Source organism: Spermophilus citellus, assembly GCF_964194105.1.
Source record: "Spermophilus citellus genome assembly, chromosome: X".
In the NCBI taxonomy this organism is placed as follows: Eukaryota; Metazoa; Chordata; class Mammalia; order Rodentia; family Sciuridae; genus Spermophilus; species Spermophilus citellus.
The window spans coordinates 31149993-31168277 of NC_138190.1; the positions used below are offsets into that span (position 1 = coordinate 31149993).

Genomic DNA, 18285 nt, shown 5'->3' on the forward strand with positions numbered 1-18285 from the left:
GCTATAAAGGACCCCAGAAGAAGACTTTGTGTGATGTAGCATAGTGAGAAAAGTATTGGATGCAATCAGAAGGCCTGAATTTGAGTTCTATATCTACTACCTCCATCAGATCTCAAAGCTTCCCTAAAATTGTTTGTTCATCTCTGAGGTGGGATTAATGCATTCTGTACTTCTAGCCTCAGGAAGTTGTGGTTGGCATAATGTGATAATACATGTATTTTGAGAACTCTAAAGTATAATGGAATATTAGCTCATTGCTGTCCTTATTGAATAACTGTGTCTTTACTGGTTCTTTAAACAGACAAAATGAAGTTATTTGATCAGATGCTTCTGTAGGCGGCAGGCTGGGGCAAGGGTTGTGTAGGTAACTGAGAGTTCCTCCTTATACTGCGCCTCATTTGCTTCATCTACATATGTGTCTTGGTAAGCAGCCCCCAAATGATGGACCGGTCATGGAAAAAAATCTTCTTGAACCCTGACAAATCAGCTTTTGCTCCTGTTTTCTCCAGAGCTTCTCTTGGAAATTGATTTGTCCTAGGGATTCTGGTTCTTTCCAAACCTTCACAAAAGATGCCAATCTCTGAAGACTTAGAAATTTTAAAAATAAATTTAAAAAAAACTGGAATCACCTAGGCAAATTTCTAGAACTAATCCAGACCCTGCTCTGCCACAAAGTCAGCCATCAATAGAAGCTTCCAGAGTATTTCATTGTAGCTTGGTCCTCACCCAATCCCAAAAACTTCAAGTAGATGTGGAAAATGTTTTGATTGTTACATGCCACCATAGCCATATGGAGAAGAGAGCCCACACTGAGACAAGCAACCCATTCTTTCTTGTTTCCTCTTTTCTTTTCAGACTAATCATCAGTTGCTAGCAAAGGGATCATTAGATCTTTACCTTAAAAGATATCTCAGCAAATATTTGTTCAAATGGGCAGGCAATTAATAAAGTTCCTGCTAAAGAACAGGACAGGATAATGTAATCTGCAAAGATGGGCATGTTCCAACCTGGAGGTGAGATAAGGGAAGTGCTTCACATAATGCTGCTTTTACAAACATGGAAGCTTTTGATAGCAGCATTTTGACTCCTAGTGTTGACAACTTTAAAAGCATCTTTAATATCCTGAGTGTCAAAGAGACGCTATCCTTTATTCTCCCAACTTTGCTTAGTTAGCCTGATTACATTTGTTAATTGCTGACACTGTGAGTAGGGGAAAAAGATGCTACTGTGTGCTCATTTTTCTCTTTTCTGGTTCTATACAATGAAGTTTTTACTGGATTTGGCAAAGATTCTCACAAACATAGCTCAATGTGTCATACAAAGGGACACCGAGGGAAATATCACAGAGATATGGCACCAGCCTCGTTAAATAAATTAAGATCCATGAAAACAAAGAACACATCAGGCCAACTGTACAGTGTAGGTGAGAAATTAAGATTGAGGTGAATTTATTTTAGTATTATTTAATAAGGATAAAAATTATTTACAAATGTGTTAGAATTTTTTCATTATGTGATGAAAAAGATTATAAACAGTCTTAAGTTTAAAAAAAGGGGGAACAGGTAAGAACAGAATTGTGTTTTTAAGTTATTATTAAGCCACCAGTGTCTACTATGTGTGGCACTGAAATCCTATTTACTATATATGAAGTATTAGCCATCGCTTAGTATTTGGGACTTTGATTTATAATTATTTTGATATTAACAAGTATCTGTAGAACGTTTCATAATTCATAAATATTTCCTCTACATTATCCTACTAGAGTTATGAGGTAACCCTATGATATAAAATGAGGAGAATAATCTCCATTTATATAGTATAAAACTGAGGTTAATAACAGAAGATCTTATAGTCTACAGCCTGTAAATAGCTAAAATGCAAAAGTAGGCCATCTTATGCTACAGTTATTTCCTTAAATAAACCATTTCTGAATATCCTAAACATCAGTAATGTATAAAATTGATTAAAAACCTAGGAGCCCTCTATTGCTGTCAAAAGTATGGAAGAAATTATCTTCTAAGATCTACAATGATGTTCATATATTTTGGGAGACAGGAAAGATAGGAAAAAGGAGAGAGCTCAGTGTCTATCTGCATTTATCATAACAGCTAAAACACATATGTATTAGATAGTGGGGTATGACAAATACAAACATTTTCTGAGCAGTAACAGTCTTTGTTTGTAATCATTCAAAAAGCAGCAGCACTAGCTGGCTGATCATACCAGATATCAAGTTAATTTAATTTGGAAACATTCCTCTGCATAACCCACAAAGGAAGGTGCCTAAAGGAAGGTGCCTAAAGTAAGGGGCTTAACTTAGAATGTTTACCTAGCCTGTGTGAAAGTCACCCTTTTTGAATGATGAGATTTTCATCTTTATGCCTTTTATTTTCTTTATGCCTTTTCTTGGCACAAATAATATAATACATCATGGAACATCAGAATAATTTAAGACAAGGTAAGATGCTGGTTCAACAAAGAATGATATGTATAAATAAAATTACATATTAAATTCTAACAGAATTATCATTTTCACAAAGAAAGGAATGTGAGGACTTCACAAATGTATAGACTCACAAAATAGTATGTATATTATTTTTTAATCATCTTCAAGTGGAACTTACTTAAAGCTTAATTCTCCCTTTCCATTCCTCCCCTGAGCAAGTAGTTTATTCATGACAAAATGATAAAAGGCTCAATACTCCCAGTAAATATTGTCTTGACCCAGAATGCAACTTTTGGGTGCTTTCTTACCCCCAATTTTTTTAATAAATAAAATCTGGCCAGGCATAGTGGCACATGCCTATAATCAATCCCAGCAGCTCGGGAGGCTGAGGCAGGATCACGAGTTCAAAGCCAGCCTCAGCAATGGTGAGGCGCTAAACAACTCAGTGAGACCCTATCTCAAAATACAAAATAGGGCTGGGGATGTGGCTTAGTGGTTGAGTGCCCCTGAGTTCAATCCCCAGTACCCCAAAACAAACAAACAAACAAACAAAATCTAGGATTGTTGCTTTTATTAGAATGTTTAAGTAGAGTCTGATTTTTCACATTAATTTTTCTATCTTGGAACACACTGCATCTTCCAAGTGCTATAGCAGTGATTTGTAGTATATATTAATTACCTATAGCTAATTTCACTGTTTTCATTTTAAGAACGAGTTTCTGGGGCAAAAAATCATCATGCTATTTCAATAATAGCAGCCACAGATGTTCCTACCCATCCTTTACAAAATAGGAATAATAGCCATGAATTAATTTACATTGTTTTATAGAAAGCAATATGTCTGGAGTGGCTTAATGATTGAAAGCAGATAAGACTTGTTTGTGGAGGATAATTAGAATAACAATGTGAAAATATTTTAGCATTTTTTTCTGGTTCTTCTCTTCCAATATTTAGTCCTCAGAGATAACTTAAATGGTCAGGTCATTAAAAGAGTTCAAAGTTTAGAAGAAAATCTTAGGTCTATAAAATCTAAATCTGAAAAGTTATTTTCTATCTTTATTTTCTATAGTTAATGGTAAATGATGTTCAGGTATAATTATATAGTTATGCTGTCATCAGTAGAATGCTGTCAATTTTTTTTTGTTTCTTATTAAAACAGACCAGCATGATTCTTTGAAATCTATGGGTGTACTTGATTCCTTTGGCCCAAAGAAGCCAACCATGTCCCCAACTTAAGACTTACTGAAAGGAAAGATGGTTTACAGCCACCAGAGTAAATCTGAGTTCTTTGATTCACTGCTGAACTTCTGCACAGTTGAGGCCAATTCTAAACTTTAACTCTGAGCATACAGCTCCATATTTTCAAACAGGGAATGAATCTTCAAACTGACAAGCCGTGTAAAGTGACAAGCTCATAATGTAGTACCTAATTTCATTTGGCAGCTCCCTGGTTTATAGTTCAAGTGAAGGCATACATTTAAAGTCAATTAATTATTTAATTTTCTGGCCTCTATTAGATCTGAGAGTCTTTATTATGGTGACATTTTCATGTCTCTGTAGTTTAGATGATGTCACCAATTTATCGTAAACTCTTCATAATTTTATAATAGTAATACAAATCTGTTTGGGGCTGACAGCTGCCATTATTTTTTTCCTGGCAAGTCTTTCCTACCAGAAAAAAAAAATGGGTTATTTCAGCGTCAGTCTACTTTTTAAAATTCTTTATAATGACATAACTTTGATGTAGTCCTTTCTGCCTTTTACTTTTTTAAATATTACATTTCATCTGTAAGTTTTGACTGGTTTCTCAACCTCAGCACTGTTGAGGTGTTTTAAAATTTGAGGCAAAATTCACCCAACATGGACTTGACTATTCTAAAGTATAACACGCAGTGGTATTTAGTATATTCATGATGTTGTACAACCAAATAGTTCCAAAACATTTTCATTACTTGCAAAGGAGACACCATATCCATTTAAGAAGTCACCTTCTGTTTCCCTCCTTCCAGACTCTGCTTACTGAATCTAATCTGCTTTCTATTTATTTGCCTATTTTGGATATTTCACATAAACAAAATAATACAATATATGACATTTTGTTCTACACACTGTGCACATGCATCTGTTTTTTCCCCCCAAGTAGCATACTGTTTTTGAGGTTTATTCATGTTGTTATTATTTAGACCACATTCCTTTTTATGACTGAATAGTATCCTATTGTATGATTATGCCACATTTCATTTATCCATTCGTCAGTTGGTGGGAATTTGTTTATTTTCCACCTATTGTGAATGGTGTTGCTGTGAATACTAATGTACAAGTTTTGGTTATAATGTTGTTTTTTAGTTATTTGGGTACACATTAAACAGTGACTAAAGACACTTGGGACTAGATTAGTCTTTGTTGTGGGACTGTCCTGTGCATTGTAGGATGTTTAACAGCATCCTTGGCCTCTCTCCGTTATATGCCAGTAGCACCCCTGTCCTTAAAGTTGTGACAATTGAAAATGTCCAGACATTGCCAAATAGCTCCTAAGGAAAAAAAGTGGCCCAATGTTGAGAGCCACTGATATTAAATAAATCAAAGGGAATCTTAAGAGATAAGCCAAACTTCACATATTGTTCTTTTAAAAAATCATTCATTCTTTTTAAATATACTCTATTGTTTTTTAGAAAATGTTTTCAGTTTGTAACAAAATTAAGCAGAAGGCACAGAGATTTCCCATATGCTCTCTGCCCTCATTATCATAGCCTCCCTTACCATCTCAGCCTCCCTCATTATCAGCCTACCCCACCAGTGGTACATTTGTTAGTCTAAGAACCTGTATTGACACATCATTATTACTCAGCATCCATAGTTTACATTAGGGTCCATTCTCGGTGTTGTACTTTTTGTGGGTTTGGACAATGCATGGATCCACTATTATAGTTATTATACAGGTTCGTTTCACTGCCCTAAAAATCCTCTGTGCTCTACCTATTTGTCCCTTTCATCCCCACTTCCCCACAAAGCCCTGGAAATTACTGAGCATTTTATTGTTCCCATAGTTTTGTCTTTTCCAGAATGTCACATAGTTGGAATCATACAGTATGTAACTTTTTCAGATTATCTTCTTTCACTTAGTGTTATACACTTAATGTTCTTCTGTATCTTTTCATAGCTTGATAGCTCATTTCTTTTTTGCACTGAATAATATTTCATTGTCTGGATGTATTACAATTTACCCATTCACCTACTGAAGGACATCTTGGTTACTACTAAGTCTTAGCAACTATGAATAAAGCTGCTGTAATCATCCATGTGCAGATATTTGTGTGGACATAAATTTTTAACTCTGGGTAAAGAGCAAGGAGCATAATTGTTAGATAATATGGTAAGAGTAATTTTAAAAAATATGCCAAACTGTCTTCCAAAGTCGCTATACCATTCTGCATTCCCACCATCAATGAATAAGAATTCCTCTTGTTCCATATTCTTGACAGCATTTTATGTTGTCAGTGTTCTAGATTTGGGCCATTTAAATAGACATAAAGTGGTATCCCATTGTTTTGACTTGAAATGCCCTAATGACATGCTGTGAAGCATCTTTTCATATGTGTATTTGCCATCTATATATCCTCTCTGGTAAGGTGTTTGGCCTATTTTTTTAATTCTGTTGTTTTACTCTTGAGTTTTAAGAGTTCATAGTACATTTTGGATAAGAGTCTTTTATCAGATGTATCTTTTGAAAATACTCTTACCCATTTATGGTTTGCCTTTTCATTCTCCTGGTATAGTGTTTTCCATAGAAGTAAGTGGAGTCTAGGGTGTAGTCTTAATCTTATAATCAAACATATCTATTTGGGAGTAAGTCACTTAGTCTGTACATCTCCGTTGTCCAGTCAGTAAAATGGAGAGATTGAGATGGATCTGTATGTAGTGTCCAGTGTACTCAGTTAAGCACCTGATCTTCTAAAGCGGCCCCTGAAGGAAAGGAGGAAAGGAAGTAGAGTGCCTCTGGTATATAGAACTTCCCCTTCAGATAGACTAACTCTACTGTTTTATATTTTATCTGTTTTCTTTCTCATAGGTTTGATTTGTACAGGATTCCATGGCTAATAAACTTTAGAAAAAACCCTGGATTAATTAAATCTTATATATCCTTCCAGATCTGAGATCCTGTGATAAATGAACTCTCATTAGAATCCTTTTTTTTTTTTTTTGGTACTGCAGATTGAACTCAAGGGTACTCTACCACTAAGCCACATCCCCAGCCCCTATTTTGTATTTTATTTACAGACAGCATCTCACTGAGTTGTTTAGCACCTCACTTTTGCTGAGGCTGGCTTTGAACTCACGATCCTCCTGTCTTAGCCTCCCAAGCTGCTGGGATTACAGGTGTGCACCACCATACCCAGCTTAGAATCCAGTTTTTGAAGCTATAATAATGTGTAAAAGGGAAGAAAAGTGACACAGGGAACAAAAGAATAGCTAATATTATGTGCCTCTCAGTCTCATGACAAATCAGTTGCTTCTCTGCATTATGGTTGTGAAGCATATAATTCTTCCAATGTTTCCAGGGTAGTCTTACACACTCATTACATTAGTTTGAACCATGTGAAATGGCTGAAAGTCATGATTTGGGTGTTCAAAAATTATAATTCCATATGCCTCAACTTAAATGCAATGTGCATATAGGGAGCCCTTGACTTCAGAGGCTTCTTAAGCATCCAGCTCATATAAAAGTGTGTACCTCATGGGTGGTTCAAGATCCAGTTTGGAAGCATATAAGATTAAAGAATTCCATGCATCAACCGAACACATCTTTTGGTATTGATATACATAAAGAATCATTAAAGAAGGTATTGAAATAATCCAAATCAATTTGTTTTTAAAGTTATTAGGCTCTTTTTGGTAAATGTTGGAATTGGCTAAAGGTATGTGAGATCTAGGTCTTTCCACAGTCTAGTTGCTAGATAATAACTAAGTCTTAGGCCAAATTTTGCTATATACACAGACATATATCAACAAGAAATATCTAACATATTCTATCAATTCTATGAGGTCCCATTTCTTTCCCCTTTTAGGTCCTACCACAATACCTTAAATGAAAAGTTCATCTGAGGCATATGTAACAGCATGCTAGCAATATTATTCAGCTAACATATGTAGTTAGAGGAAAGAAACCAAGACTCCTTCAAGCTGAACACAGGACCTTTTAAGACTCAAGTCTTGACCACCATTTCTAAGGGTACAAAATGCCAGGCTTGGGCTGGGGATGTGGCTCAAGCGGTAGCGCGCTTGCCTGGCATGCGTGCGGCCCGGGTTCGATCCTCAGACCACATACCAACAAAGATGTTGTGTCCACCGAGAACTAAAAAATAAATATTAAAAAAATTCTCTCTCTCTCTCTCTCTCTCTTTCTCCTCTCTCACTCTCTCTTAAAAAAAAAAAAATGCCAGGCTTTATATTTGTACACTGTAATCAGGCCAAACTTTGATGCTGTCATTCCGAGAGCAAACTCACATATAAACAATATGATTTAACCATTGAAAAGTCATTTCTGAAATCCATGCACTAATTATAACCAAAGCACTAATTCATCTGTGAAACTCCATTTCTTAAATCTATTATCCATTGGTGTGAGCTGAAGTGAGAGAGCTGAATGTTTTTACGATAGCCACCTTTGGAATGTGGTTTTGTTGTTACATTATGTGTCCTACTCAGTTATTCACTCCTAGAGTCTAGATTATAGCTGTCACATAGAATACACACTGTACTGTCTGTTGATGGGTTGTGAAGCAATCACCATAACAAAAAATTATGTGTTTAAAACTGTATTTCATACTTAAGGAGTTTTATCTACCTGCCCTTTTTCCCATTAAATGTTGATTATTAGTTATAGTTATTTCCATGTTCTTCCATATGGGACAGAAGTATAATCAGGTATAAATAGGCTCCATAAACTCAAAGGGAAATTTTTTGGTTGTAACAACTGTAAATGTGAACACTGCTGATATCCTTGCTGATAAAATTGAGGCACTAGTAATAGGAAAGATAGTCATCTTTTGAATACTCCCGTTTTGATGGTTCCACATGATTGTGTATTTAATTAGTCAAATTAGATCATTTATTAATTCCATATTAGTTTGATTCATGTGGGTAAGGTACTGCCTCTAGTTCAAAAATATCACATTAGAATACCATGCCTTTATATCAATTGGCATAATTGCTAGTAATTTGATGTAATTAGTAATGTTACCATCTGTCATTTCATGTGGGATTCTTTTTATAAATAGTTAGAAACTGTAAAACCCCTTCAAAGAAAATTTTGTCTTTTACCTTCCTTTGTAGGATAACCTATTAGGTCATTTCTCTATATTTCATTTTCTTTTCAAAGCATAAAATTATTAAGCAAGTGACATGAATATACAATCTAAAATTTGCCTTTTAAGAGGGCTGGGGTTGTGATTCAATGGTAGAGCACTTGCCTAGCACATGTGAGGCCCTGGGTTTGATTCCCAGCACTGCATATAAATAAATAAATAAAATAAAGGTCTATTTACAACTAAAAAAATACTAAAAGAAAAAGAAAACTATACTGAGACCCAGCAGCTTGGGAGGCTGAGGCAGAAGGATTGCAAGTTCAAAGCCACCCTCCGCAACTTAGCAAAACCCTAAGCAAAATAAAACCCTGTCTCAAAATAAAAAATAAAAAGGGCTGGAGGTGTGGCTCAGTGATTAAGTGCCTCTGGGTTCAACCCCTGATACCAAAACAAGAAAAAAACATATATTGAGGTAGTTAGTAGCACTCCAAGGAACCATGTTTGTTTTGTTTTTAAAGAATATTGACTTTATTCTCTTTCAAAGGATTTATCAGAGGGGAGGGAAGGGAGGGGAATGGGGGCAAGAAAGATGGTGGAATGAGATGGACATTATTACCCTAGGTACATGTGTGACTGCACACGTGGTGATGCTACATCGTGTACAACCACAGAAATGAAAAACTGTGCTGTAATTGTGTACAATGAATCAAAATGCATTCTGCTGTCATATATACGTAATTAGAATTAATTAATTAATTAATTAAAAAAGACTACTACTACATACATTATTTCTTTTGTTTTTTCTAGAAACTGATTACTGGCATATTATCCACACTTAGTTCAGGAAACCTGCCTGTAATCATCTGGCATTTTATTGTATGACTCTGGTAGCAGAAAGACATTTTTCAGAAAGTCTTAGTAATGATCACAACCACCATATTGTCTTTGTAAGAACACTTTGGCTATTAAAGATATTAATAAAAATTGTTTCTTAAGTCCAACTCTGTACTCTCATGAACTCAATCCCAAAACTTCAAATTATTTTTTAAACACCTGAGTTCTAGAATGGCCTCGTCTCCCTAATTCTTTGTAAATACAATACTGTATGCCATCCTAACTAAACTATAAGTTAGTGACAACCTGGTTGGGCATATGAGTACCACCATACAATAAATTCTAGATTATAAACATACCATCCATGAAAAAAATCAACCTTAATTTCCATAAATAGATTACAGTGGTGAAATAAAATTGGGAAATATTCTGTTTTCTATCATCCTAAGTAAAGTTAGGAAGATGGTTCAAGTAGTCTATTTTATTTTGCATAATTTTATTTTTACTAGTGAAATATCACTTCAGATTGTGAGATTTTGTTTTCCTAGGGAAACTTATTTCCATCAGTCTATGATAAAGGGATGAGATATTTTTATATGTAATATATATTGGGGATTGAGCACAGGGGTACTCTACCACTGAGCTACATCCCCAGCCCTTTTTTAAAATATTATTTTTAGACAGGGTCTCACTAAGTTGCTGTAGCTGGTCTTGAACTTGTGATCATCTCAGCCTCCCCAGTCACCGGGATTACAGGTGTGTTTCACTGTGCCTGGCTACATTGGTCTATAATAAGAAATACCTATTTTAACAGGGAAAAAAAACTTGAAGGCATTGTATGCAGGCACAATTGATGAATAGTATCAAAATGGCTTATAAGTAAGAAAATAAGGAAGCATGAATGTGACACTTTATAAGATTTAAAAAAAATAAATCCACACGCAGAATTGGATGGAGAGGCTGCTTTGTCAGTTTTCTATGTGTGTTAGTATGTTGGTTTGGGGGATGTTTATTGCTTGGCTGGAAAATAGTATATTCATATCCCAAAAGAATTTGGGTATGATACACTATTCCCTCTTTGCAAAATTCTTTCCAACGATGGAAACCTTCATTAGGACAACTGAAAGTACTTAAGAAATCACATCCAACACCTTGCTTCACAAAGGAGGAAAAGGCCCACATAAATTAAGCAACAAATATTAGAATCATGCAGCCAGTTTAGTGTCAGAAAGGGAACAGGAATCACATTTCCTGACACAAATTCAGGACCTTCTGCCCATATCACTCTTTTGTTCTATAGCTTCATGGGCCTCCATGCAAGGGTTGGTGAAAGTGGTGAATGGATATTGGCTCTTTTAGACTTGAACAATATATCAACAAAGGGCACCTTTCATGTGACAAACAGAAAGCTTGAATAAGCAGATAGCTTTGCATGTTCTGCAGTCTCGTATGGGAAATTCACAACTAAACAAGATAGCAGAGATTTATTCAGAAATGAAAAATCAGTTGTCTGGTTAGTTTGTGGACTTATTACAGATTCAGTCTGCGGTACACCAACATTTACATAGTATTGTTTGGGACCAAATTTTCCATTTGAATAAATATATTTGGCAGATTGCCTCCCTTTTTTAATGTGTTAAAATCTTTTGGGCTGGGGTGTAGCTCAGTGGTAGAGTGCTTGCCTAGCATGTGCAAGGCCCTGGGTTTGAGTCCTAGCACTGAAAAAAAATTAAAAAATAAATTTTTAGGGCTGGGGATGTGGCTCAAGCGGTAGCGCGCTCGCCTGGCATGCGTGCGGCCCGGGTTCGATCCTCAGCACCACATACAAACAGAGATGTTGTTTCTGCCGAAAACTAAAAAATAAATATATAAATAAAAAATAATAAATAAATTTTTAAAGTACTATTTTTATAGAAATAGTTCTAAATAGATAATGTTTATAGAGGCACTAAATTATATTATCTTGAACATCATATGGCCCTTTACTGGTGACTCAGATTCGCCATGATAAACATAATCATTGATGTCTACTGCTTTGGAAGCTGTCAGCATGAGAGGAATTAGATCCTTCTCTAAATATCCCTCCAAGGGCCTTCTGTCTTTCTTTTCCTTTGCCTTTGGATTAATTAGCTTTCACTTCTTGTTTCTGTCAGTATATTGATCTAATTCAGCCTACACTGACCCTTCTACTTTTCAGTTTTAATGTTCAGTGAGGCTTTGTAGTCTCACAGCCAGGCTGGTTGGTGGACATGGATAGAGAAAACTGACCCTTGATTTGTTTAAGGAGGCTGGGGCTCCCCTGAAGGTAAAGCATAACATGAATTATAATACATGACCTTGGTCATCTCTTTGTTTCTGAGTTTATGAGAATGGATTTATTTGAGTGACTTATGCAAAAATGAGGTATTACCATCATTAAGATCCACAATGATTATATAAAATATTGAATAGCCACATGAACTATCATCCTAAAATTCAACAGAACATAATTTAACCAGTGTATTTTTGTAACTACCCATGATTCTCTAAACTTGTATATCTGTCACATATGCAATATTCTTTTCTTAACCTATCCTTTCTAAAAGTTTTTTTTGTGACTTACTTATTGTTAAAATTCCAGTGATGATAGGTTATCTATCAAAATGCATTTGATAAAAAGGAAGTAAAGTATACGGGGTAAAAATGGGAGTTCATAACCCACTTGAATCAATCTGTGAAATATGGTATATTAAGAACTATGAAATGTTTTGAACAACCAACAATAAAATAATTTTAAAAAAAAAGGAAGTAAAGTAAAAGCAAGCATACAAATTATAGCCTAGGATGTTTCTTTGTGAGTTTGTTACAAATACCAGGTCCTTATAAATAAGGACTAGAAACAGTCCTTAATTTACATTCAGAAGAATCTCTGAAATTTTAAAATCTGATGACACCCCCCTAAATATTTATGACTCATCAAAATATACTGTAGCGGGGCTGGGGATGTGGCTCAAGCGGTAGCGCGCTTGCCTGGCATGCGTGCGGCCCGGGTTCGATCCTCAGCACCACATACAAAGATGTTGTGTCCGCCGAGAACTAAAAAATAAATATTAAAAATTCTCTCTCTCTCTCTCTCTCTCTCTCTCTCTCTCTCTCCCTCCATCCCTCTCTCCCTCTCCTCCTCTCTCTCTAAAAAAAAAAAATATACTGTAGCAACAATACCACATTAGATAATTGAAAAGACTTAGAAGATTCTATAGGGTATATTCTCATAGTCTTTAATAATAGCAAAGGTAAGATGCACAGGGGAAAGATGGCTCCCAAGGCCATTTTTAGTCACACAGAACACATTTGTCTTCTAATTGTGAACAACCAAGATATGTGCAAGGCTCTCATGATTCTTTGATATCCCACTAGTTATGTGTCTGAAACTAGGCTGTAAAATCAATTAAATCAAGTGCAAAACATTAGTCTATACGTTTTCATTAAACAACTTAGAAAAGTTAATACAGAGTTCCCATAAAGGAGTTTCAGACTTTAAACTGAGCTTTGTAAAGCTAGTATATTTTATCCCAGATTTGACCCAGGGAACCAAACTCCCAGTATTCCTGAAGTTAAGCAGAAAGGCAAATAGACTCATTGCAAGCTAACCCAGTCCTTGCTCATTTATTCTGATTTTTCCAAGAAAATTTTTTTGTACTGAGAATTAAACTCAGGGGCACTTTACCTCCAAGCTACATCCCCAGTCCTTTTAATTTTTTTTTATTTTGAGACAGTGTCTCAATAAGTTGCTGAGATTAGCCTTGAACTTGCAATCTTCCTGCCTTAGCCTCTGAGTCACTGAGATTACATGTATGCACCACCATGACTGCTTTAGTGCAATTTTATTATCGGTTTGGTAAATCTTTTTTTTTTTTTCTTTTCATGCAATAACTGCCACAAGTCATAACACTATTTATTGAACATCCATCCTTTGCTAATTTCTGAGCAGTCTATGTACATTACTTCATTTATAACTGAGATTAGTTCTATTCAAAGAAACTTTTATTAGTACATTATAGTATACATCATATTGGGGTTGGTTTTGACATAATTACACAGGCATGAAATACAATTTCCTCCAATTCAATCCCCAGTACTTCCCTTTTCCTGTTCCTCCTCCTTCTACTGCTATTTAAATTTATAGATCCCAGAATGATACTTAGGTTTTTCTTTCCTCAATAGCTGTTTGCTCGGGGAATACTTTTACTTACTTTCTAACTAGTTTGGGATAACAATGACATCACATTTGTTTTTCAAATCAAACAATCACAAGCTACCCATGATGTGTTTTAGTCAGCTTTTGTGTTGCTGTGACCAAGACATTGGACAAGAACAACTTAGAGGAGAAAAAGCTTATTTGGGGCTCATTGTTTCAAAGTCTCAGTCCATAGATGGCAGACTCCATTGCTTTCGGTCCAAGGTGAGGCAAAATATCATGGTGGAAGGGCCCTATAGAAGAAAGCTGCTCAGCATCTGGTGGAGTCAGGAAGCAGAGAGAGAGTGGGAAGAGGATGCAGGGAAGATGCACCCTTCCAGGATACACCCCCCATGGACCACCTCCTTATGCTATACCTCATCTGCCTACAGCTACCATCCAGACATTCCATTCAAATTAGAATGCACTGCTTGGGTTATAGCTCCTATAATCTAATCATTTATCTCTGAATATTCCTGCATTAGCAGGAGCTTTGGGGGAATATCACACATCCAAAGCATAACAGCAAGAGTGTTTTTCTTCCTTTCCCAGTCAACCCTGTCCCCATAGTAGATCCAAGAACTCCAAAATTTCACATTAGGTCTAGAGGGATAGGACTTGATTCTTGGACTGAAGAAAAGATACTGGAATGCTAGGTTCGTTTGTAGAAAGTTCCTGTTCTCCAGTATTCTGATGTTCTTGATACTGTCGCTGGTATATAGTCTTACATAAAAAACAGGGCACAAAAATCAGGCTTTCTGTTACTCAGAATAGTTCCAATGTATCTAGAGAAATCACTACAGTAACAACATAGGTTATCCCAACGAGGCTAGTGGTAAATTACAATGCTAGGAGGACACTGTTCTACCCAGAATTTCACTTTCCTGTGCTTACTTCATTGCATAATAGGCTTGTTTTTTGATATTTCAGTATTTAATGAACCTAATGTTTAGGCTTTCTTATCTCTGGTGTATTATCTTGTTTTGTGTTGCTACAATGAAATACCTAAGGCAGGCTAATTTTATAAAGAAGTTTATGTAGCTCACAGTTTGGGAAGTTGCAAGTCCAAACAACATGGTAGAGGCTCTGGTAAGAGCCCCTCCCTCAACTGTCATCTTTTGGCAAATGGTAGTGATGGGGGGCATGTGTGAGAAGAAGAAATCATATCTCCAAATGGGATGACATTAGAGATTCTGGAGTTCCACAGTCCCTTCTAAAGACATGCCCCAGTGACAAGGACTTCTCACTAGACTCCACCTCTTAAAGGTCCACCACCACACTGAGGAACACAGCTATCAGGTGAAAGAAAGACCTAATAGTTACATTTATTAAGTAATTAGGTCCAAACAGTTTAATCATTTTTATCCTGACAGCATAGTAGCTGTTTGAAAGAGTAATATGCATAAATTGGAAGAAAACAATATTTTATCTTCGTCTTAAATAACATGGCAATATACTAATAGAAAGTATGCACATATTGGGCCCTGCTGGCTTCTCAAATCTTGGAATCAGATTGGCTACTGCCACCCCCATTTTTTGTTCCATGCTGATTTTTCACATGGCACTTGTATTTTTTTTTAATCACAGCTGAAAATCCAGCTTTGCAAGGAAAAGGAATGTAGATCTATCCAATGATAAAACTGTGAAGTACCTCAAGCTCTAGTTTCTGTGGTGTCTGACAGATGTTGACTATCACTGCTTTCCTTCAAAAATCACTGGATCTCCTTCAAAAATGTAAAATATACTGTATATCCTCTGTGATTACCCCCAAGGGCTTTGTTACACACTTTGGGAACCAAGGTGCTAGTTTCTTGCCAAAGCAAAAAGCATCTGACTACTCCCTCTTCCCAGAACAGTAGATGCCTAGCTATTTTACATCTAAGTAACTACTGAAAGAAACTAAACCATTCTTACAGAACAACAAAACTGTGTGCTCTATGGGAAGTACAAATAGAAGTATTCTATAAATTTTCAAAGTTAGTTTCTCTTAGCTAAAAAAAGCTATCTCCTAGAAACTTGGCTACAAATATATTTTACACAATATACAAATACCTTTGACAACAATATTTTAAAATTTCAGTACTGCTTCATAATTAGAGGTATGTTCATGGCCTACAGGATTCTTTTCATTCATTCTCCAAGTCTTTCCCATTCTGCCTTTTCATTAATCCTATTCTGTACCAAGTTCTTTACTAGATGTTACAAAAGAAAGAGTTTGAGTCAAAATACTAATAATACATGGTTCCTGTCCTCAAGAAGTTTATAACCTTAAGGGGAAACCAGAGTCATAATAAAAATCATAATAAAATTTGCTTAATAGCTCTAGTCCTTAGCATGTCTATCTAATGAAGTAGGAAGTCAAGTCTGGGGAAGGTTTTAGAGGATGTTACACTGGAATAGGAGTTCACTAGGCAGAAGAAATATCAGGTGCAAAATTATAGAGGCATAAAACAGCCAATTTATAGAATGGTTAAGATTTAGTTTAGCTGATAATCAGATGCATGGTAGGTTAAGCAACAAAGAAATCACTCAATATTCATATCTTTTGTGTCCTTTTCTAATGAATGATCTTATTATTTCTTTTCTTTTCTTCTCTCTCTCTCTCTCTCTCTCTCTCTCTCTCTCTCTCTCTCTCTCTCTCTTTCTTTTTCGTACCAGGGATTGGGGTCGGGGGCACTCAACCACTGAGCCACACCCCAGCTCTTTTTTGTATTTTATTTAGAGACGGGTCTCACTGAGTTGCTTAGCGCCTTGCTAGGTTGCCAAGGCTGGCTTTGAACTCGTGATCCTCCTGGGTGTGCACCACGATTGTGGGTGTGCACCATTTCACCTGGCTCATTATTTCTTAGCCTGGCCTAGTGTAAGCAGTCTTTTCCTGGCCTTTACCCATCATTCTATTCCCCAATCTGTTGTTTGTATATACACTGTTTTCTAGGTTACTCCCCACTGCCCACTACCCCACCTGCCCCAACTATTGATCCAAAACCTTGATTGGCTATAAATAGTTCAAAATGTGTAAGCCTAACATTAAGTGCCTCCATGACCTGGAAATTGGCCAGTTTCCAGTTGCATTTCCCAGCTATTTTGAATCTTCTACTCTGGCCCTACTAACCAGCTCATTGTGCCTCATTTGTGTCCCTTTGCTCAGTTCCAAGCCATTTCTCATTGTTTTGTTTTCCTAGGATATCTTTTCTTGCCAGCTTTGCACGTTCCAATCCTGCCACTCTTTGAAAAACCAGCTCAAGTATACTTTTCAGGGGCCCTTCCCCAGGTGCTTCCCCTCACTTCTAAACGCACATGTATCCAGTGGAAATAGACCTCAAAGAATATCAAAGTTCAGTCTTACAGCAGAGTTTTTTATGTATCTTTTATCTTTGTTACCTCTTGCATTGAAGAACCTTGGAGCAGAGATCATCTGCTACTCATCTTTGTGACTTGTCATATTCTCATTGCATACAGTAAATATGTCCTAAGAAAAATAATTTTGTTCACTTAAAATAAAAATGTAACCATTAAATACTGGCTCCTTCAATGATATTGGGCCCAAGATAAGAGACCCAATTAGATAATTGGAGTAAAGGTTTTTCCAAAGAGGCTGTTAATTTTTAGGCCCTATCCTCTGCTGTTTTTCAGCAAATTTATGGACATGATCTCACTTAGCTAAAGATTATTTACATTAAAATGTCAATTTTAGTAACCTTCAGTGCATTAAATATAAAATGGATGGGACAATCAAATATTTTGGCTTAAGTCAGTAATTTAGGGAGTAAACTGAGTAGCCCTCTTATTTCATTTATTTCCATTGCTTTCTTTTGAAGAGAAAGCACGAGAGCTTATTTATTAACCACTATGAAAAAGTGGTTATTATTCTTTAATGAACATATTTGTGAGTTTATCAGTCTTAGATTTGAAATATTTTCTGTAAGTAATTTCAACTGAATCTGAAAAAAGGTTTAGGTTTTACTTTATTTCCTATTAAAGGAAAACTACGTGTTCTAAGTAGCATCTCAAGGCACATTTACATTGTGTACATTTGTCACATCATGTAATCTATGGTTAAGACATGCATGTGATTCTTGACAGCTGTGGGTTAACTCACACAATTTAAGAAGAAGGAAGTAGAGGGAAGTGTTCAACTAAAGTGTCAAACATCCTTGCTTTAGTTTTGATTTTTTACCCCCTTTGGTGCTGAGGATTAAACCCAGGGCCTGACAAGTGCTAAGTACTATCACTGACCTACACTCCCAGCCCCTAGTTTTGAATTTTGAAGTTCTAATCCTAGCCCTTCCAGCCTGGAAATTGCCCATTGTTTTTGAAAGGAGATGATCTGATCTCATCCTATAAGTCAAAGCTATCACCTTCTCCTTTATTTTGTTTCCACATTGAAAAAAAAAATTCTAATTCTGGTGTTGTCATGTAAGATTCATTAGATTTCCAGATTACTTTGAAAAGGACTGGCAAATGCTCTGCCACTAATTCGTGTT

General features: G+C 36.0%; 1 protein-coding gene across 2 annotated transcripts in view; it reads left to right on the forward strand.

Moving 5' to 3' along the window:
• PRRG1 (proline rich and Gla domain 1) overlaps window positions 1–18285 on the forward strand; it is a 101211-nt gene that overhangs the window by 48225 nt on the left and 34701 nt on the right. The window lies entirely within an intron of this gene.